The following is a 6,000-nucleotide window of genomic DNA, read 5'->3' as shown; positions in this document are numbered from 1 at the left end:
GCTGTCCAGTATAGTAAGAAGGCTCACTTTGCCTTTGGTGGTTGAGTGCTGCCATTGGCCTCAGCCACTCTGGGATCCAATCACTCCCATTGCATTTAGGTTTCCCAATTCAGTGACTGCCATTCCCACTGTAAGGTCTGGCCTACAGAGAACCTACCAGCATCTCTGATGTATAGCAAAGAATACCAGTGCTGAGAAGTATTCTCTGAGTAAAGGATTGAGTGGTCACATGAATTTAGAAAACACTGAATAGCAAATCCATTTCTCAGAAATTCCCAGTATATATAATAAAGCTTCTGAGAAGTCCTGAAGACATCAAACTAAATTGCTTGTTAAATCCAGCATTTGATGATGGACACTTCTTCCCTAATAATTCTTTTGAGAATTTATACTCTATGGAGCCAGACTGAGTGTCAGAACTCTTGGAAGCTTTCTCAATGAAATAGGGGTTTCTATATGGGCAAATTGCATCACCTCTCTGGACCTAGATCTCTTCATTTATAAAATAAAAAACTTGATTAGCTGTTCCTTAAGGTCCTTTTTAAGTATAACTGCTTGATGATTCAGATTCATTTCTATGTGAACAAAATCCATTATGCCTTGTATAGATCACCAACAAAGTTTTAGAAATCTCCACTCAATTCCCTACAGTCAGTCAGTTCACTCACTCAGTCATGTCCAACTCTTTGCGACCCCATAGACTACAGCACACCGGCCTTCTCTGTCCATCACCATTCCTGGAGCTTGCTCAAACTCATGTCCACGCAGTTGGTGATGCCATCCAAGCATCTCATCCTCTGTTGCCCCTCTTGTCCTCCTGCCTTCAGTCTTGCACAGCATCAGGGTCTTTTCCAGTGAGTCAGTTCTTTGCATCAGGTTGTCAAAGTATTGTAGCATCAGCTTCAGCATCACTCCTTCTGATGAATATTCAGGATTAATTTCCTTTAGGATTGACTGGTTTGATCTCCTTGCATTCCAAGGGACTCTCATGAGTCTTCTCCAACACCACAGTTCAAAAGCATCAATTCTTTGGCACTCAGCCTTCTCTATGGTCCAACTCCCACATCCACTGACTAGACATTGACCAGACATTGACGTTGACATCCATTGACTAGATGGACCTTTGTTGGCAAAGTAACCTCTCTGCTTCTTAATATGCTGTCTAGGTTGGTCAGTTCCCTACAGATGCCTCAAACTCATTTTATACAAACATGTTTGCATCCTTTTTACTATCCTAGTCCCCCATCCTCCTGTATTTCTTTCTTTAGATGAGTGGCATTAACAGTCAGTTTGTTGCTTGAATCAGAAACCTGGTGATGATCTTGAACTCTTTTTTGTCACCACCTCATCCAATTACTATAGCTTAGTGATTAAATATATGGGCTTCCATGTTGGACTCTATGAATCCAAGTTCTAATTGTGGGGAAAATGGGCAAGCAGCTTGGCTTCTCTCTGTTTCAGTTTCCTTATCTACAAAATGAAGACAAGAATAATTCCTAGATCATAGAGAGGTTGTGAGAATTACATGAGATTACTCAGTCCCAGTGGAAATCCAATAGTTTCCTCCTATTATTCTGCCTTTGAATCTCTGATGTTTTTCCCATCTCCCATCCACATCTTGCTACGCTAACCTCAGATCTCCTTATCCTTTATAAAAAATTAATGTATTCATCTTTCATTGCTCTGAGTCTTCATTTCTGGGCATGAGTTTTCTCTAGCTGAGCCGAGCTGGGGCTGCGTTTTGTTGCCGTTCACTGGTTTCTCATTGTGGTGGCTTTTCTTGTTGTGGCTCCCAGGCTCTAGGTTCGTGGACTCAGTAGCTGTGGCAGACAGGTTTAACTGCTCTGCAGCATGCTGGATCTTCCTGGACCAGGGATCAAACCTGTGTCCCCTACATTAGCAGATGGAGTCTTAACCACTGGACCACCAGGGAAGTCTGGATCTCATTATCTCTTACCAATATTCACTCACACATAGTGACTATCCTGAGCTAACTTTTGTCTAGCCCCTACCAATTGATCCTCTACATTTTTTGGACTGAGTGTTCTTTTTGAAGCACAAATCTGTCATGTTATTCTGCCCTCGAATCTTGTGCTCCGAACAACTGCTCTTGTCAAAAGTCCAAATGACTTGCAGTTTTCAGAATAAGCTGTGCTGTTTTGTACTTTTCCATGTTGCTTATGCTACTTCCCAACATTACCTGAAATGCTCCTGCTTCTTCCCTTTGTCTAACAGATATCTGTTCCTCTTTAGAAAAGAATGTCCATACTGACATTTGGGGTCCCATGTGCATTTCTAAGAGTCTTGCTACTTCTTATGAAGAGTTGGATCCAGTTTCCCCTCTTCACATCTAGACAAGGTTCTCTGATTACTTCAACAAACAGAAAGCAGTAGAAGTGATGCTGTGTAGCCCCTGGCTAGGTTACAAAAGATGATATTGTTTCTGCCTGGCTTTATTTCTTTCTGGGGATACTTGCCATAGGCCACCAGCCATCAGGTTTCAAAGAAGCCCAAAGGAGCCTATGTAGAAAGACATGGAGAAGCCCAAAGGAGAGGCATAGTAGCATCAGCTACTAACTGGAATGCTCCTTCTGTACATGGATGTAACTATATGTATTTGTGTATAATTGCTCAGTTATGTCCTCCTCTTTGAGACTCCATGGACTATAGCCTGCCAGGCTCCTCTGTTCAAGGGATTTCCCAGGCAAGAATACTGGGGGCGGGGGGGGGGGGGGGGGTTGCCATTTCCTTCTCCAGAGGATCTTCCCAACCTAGGGACTAAGCCCTTGTCTCCTGCTTGGCAAGCAGATTCTTTACCACTGAGCCACCTGGGAAGCAAGTATATGTATATGTATATGTATATGTATATGTATATATATATATGTATAATGTGTACTCAGTCTCTTCAGTTGTGTCTGACTCTTTATGACCCTATGGACCATAGCCCACCAGGCTCCTCTGTCCTTGGGACTCTCCAGGCAAGAATACTGGAGGGGGTTGCCCTGCCTTCCTCTCGGGGATCTTCCTGACTCAAGGATCAAATCTGCATCTCCTGTGGCTCCTGCACTGCAGGCAGATTCTTTATCACTGAGCCACCAGGGAAGCCCATATGAATAGGTATATGGACATGTATAAGTGGAGATGCAGTTCTCCACGAACATTTCTGTTTCCATGGACCACATATTCTCTATAATCTTATGGCTACATCTAGAAAATAAAGATCCTGTAATAAAATAGGGATCTTCAATGAGGCAAATATCCTTTTAGCTAGACTGACTTATTAATGTGAAAAATCATTTATGATGTAGCATGGATTAGCAGAGAAAGCTGATAGGAGAGAAGCCCTTGGATTTTTTGCACCTGCTCCTCTAGCCAGTGAACTTCATGGAGAGTTACGCATGTAAGCTTCTTGGTAATTTAAGCCTTCTCTTGTGTGCTGCATACGGTGATCTGGGCCAGCCGTCTGGGATATGACTCCTGCTTTGAGAGTAATGATAAAGTTTCTAGCAGTCACTGTTGTTGTGGGAGGCAGACTGTCGTGGAAGTGTTATTATTAATGAGCATTACTACTGGACAGCTTGAATGAGGGGATAATTTATTCTCTGTGAACTTCTAATTGCAGAAAAATGGTTCATTCACTGCCACACTTGTCCATCTTGTTTGTTCCTGTCTTTCAGGCATGGTTGGCTGCAAAGAAATAAGGCAGAACTGTACAAGCTGCATGAAGACAGAAGTCTGCATTTCTGGAGATATTGTAGAAACAAGTCAGGAAGGTTTAACCCATGTGAGTGAGGCATGGGAATGCATTAGGAAGCATTCGGTTATGCTCAAGGGGGCCCTCATCAATTCAGGGAAATTAAGGCACTTACTCTGCAATGCCTCCCACCCCAAAATGGGAGTTCAAGCTGTCCAGTAGTAATGCTCATTAATAATAACACTTCCGTGACAGTCTGCCTCCCACAACAACAGTGACTGCTAGAAACTTTATCATTACTCTCAAAGCAGGAGTCACATCCCAGACGGCTAGCCCAGATCACCGTATGCAGCACACAAGTGAAGGCTTAAATTACCAAGAAGCTTACATGCATAACTGTCCATGAAGTTCACTGGCTAGATGAGCAGGTGCAAAAAATCCAAGGGCTTCTCTCCTTCCAGCTTTCCCTGCTAATCCATGCTACATCGTAAATGATTTATCACATTAATGAGTTAGTCTAGCTAAAAGGATATTTGCCTCATTGATGATACCTATTTTATTACATGGGAAATCAGTGTCTTCAGATGATGTCTTACTGCTCTGGCTTCTAAAGCTCACCCTTCCTCTCTGGCATTTCTGACAGAGAGCTCTTTCTCTTCCTTAAAAATCCAGCATGGTCTCTTGACTATCATTTTGTTTCCAGAGATGGCTTTGGGAAAATGAAAACTGTCCATGATGACGGTGCATGTGCTTTCCTGATAGTTTCTTTGATGTTCTGGTGACTTCCCTGTGCTTCTTGCCAAATTTCTGCCTCCCACTGATTCCAGTTTATGGCTTCTTTTATCCCTGTTAGCAGTGTTGCCTTGCTCTTGGCATCAGTGTCTTGAAATGTGCTTCCGACTTGCTGCTACCATGATAATTGACACATGTTATCAGCTATTGACTCATTACTCTGTTTAGACAAGGTTTGGTCACTTGTGGTTTAGCAGGCTTAAGTATTATAACAACCTGATTCCCAGTCAGTACATGGATTCAAACCTGTCTAAGGTGGATGATCGACAGAATGATCTCTGTTCGTTTCCAAGGCAAATCATTCAATATCTCAGTAATTCAAGTCTATGGCCCAACCAGTAATGCTGAAGAAGCTGAAGTTGAACGGTTCTATGAAGAACTACAAGACCTTTTAGAACTAACACCCAAAAAAGATGTCCTTTTCATTATAGGGGACTGGAATCCAAAAGTAGGAAGTCAAGAAACACCTGCAGTAACAGGCAAATTTGGCCTTGGATTACAGAATGAAGCAGGGCAAAGACTAATAAAGTTTTGCCAAGAGAATGCACTGGTCATAGCAAGAACCCTCTTCCAACAACACAAGAGAAGACTCTACATATGGACATCACCAGATGGTCAACACCGAAATCAGATTGATGATATTCTTTGCAGCCAAAGATGGAGAAGCTCTATACAGTCAGCAAAAACAAGACAGGGAGCTGACTGTGGCTGAGATCATGAACTCCTTATTGCCAAATTCAGACTGAAATTGAAGAAAGTAGGGAAAACTACTAGACCATTCAGGTATGACCTAAATCAAATCCCTTATGATTATACAGTGGAAGTGAGAAATAGATTTAAGGGCCTAGATCTGACAGATAGAGTGCCTGATGAACTATGGACTGAGGTTCATGACATTGTACAGGAGACAGGGATCAAGACAATCCCCATGGAAAAGAAATGCAAAAAAGCAAAATGGCTGTCTGGGGAAGCCTTACAAATAGCTGTGAAAAGAAGAGAAGTGAAAAGCAAAGGAGAAAAGGAAAGATATAAGCATCTGAATGCAGAGTTCCAAAGAATAGCAAGGAGAGATAAGAAAGCCTTCTTCAGTGATCAATGCAAAGAAATAGAAGAAAAGAACAGAATGGGAAAGACTAGAGATCTCTTCAAGAAAATTAGAGACACCAAGGGAACATTTCATGCAAAGATGGGCTCGATAAAGGACAGAAATGGTATGGACCTAACAGAAGCAGAAGATACTAAGAAGAGGTGGCAAGAATACACAGAAGAACTGTACAAAAAAGATCTTCACGACCCAGATAATCATGATGGTGTGATCACTCACCTAGAGCCAGACATCCTGGAATGTGAAGTCAAGTGGGCCTTAGGAAGCATCACTATGAACAAAGCTAGTAGAGGTGATGGAATTCCAGTGGAGGTATTTCAAATCCTGAAAGATGATGCTGTGAAAGTGCTGCACTCAATATGCCAGCAAATTTGGACAACTCAGCAGTGGCCACAGGACTGGAAAATGT

Source organism: Budorcas taxicolor, chromosome 5, assembly GCF_023091745.1.
Source record: "Budorcas taxicolor isolate Tak-1 chromosome 5, Takin1.1, whole genome shotgun sequence".
Lineage (NCBI taxonomy): Eukaryota > Metazoa > Chordata > Mammalia > Artiodactyla > Bovidae > Budorcas > Budorcas taxicolor.
The sequence above is the reverse complement of the archived record's forward strand: the minus strand, read 5'-3'. Positions refer to the sequence as shown.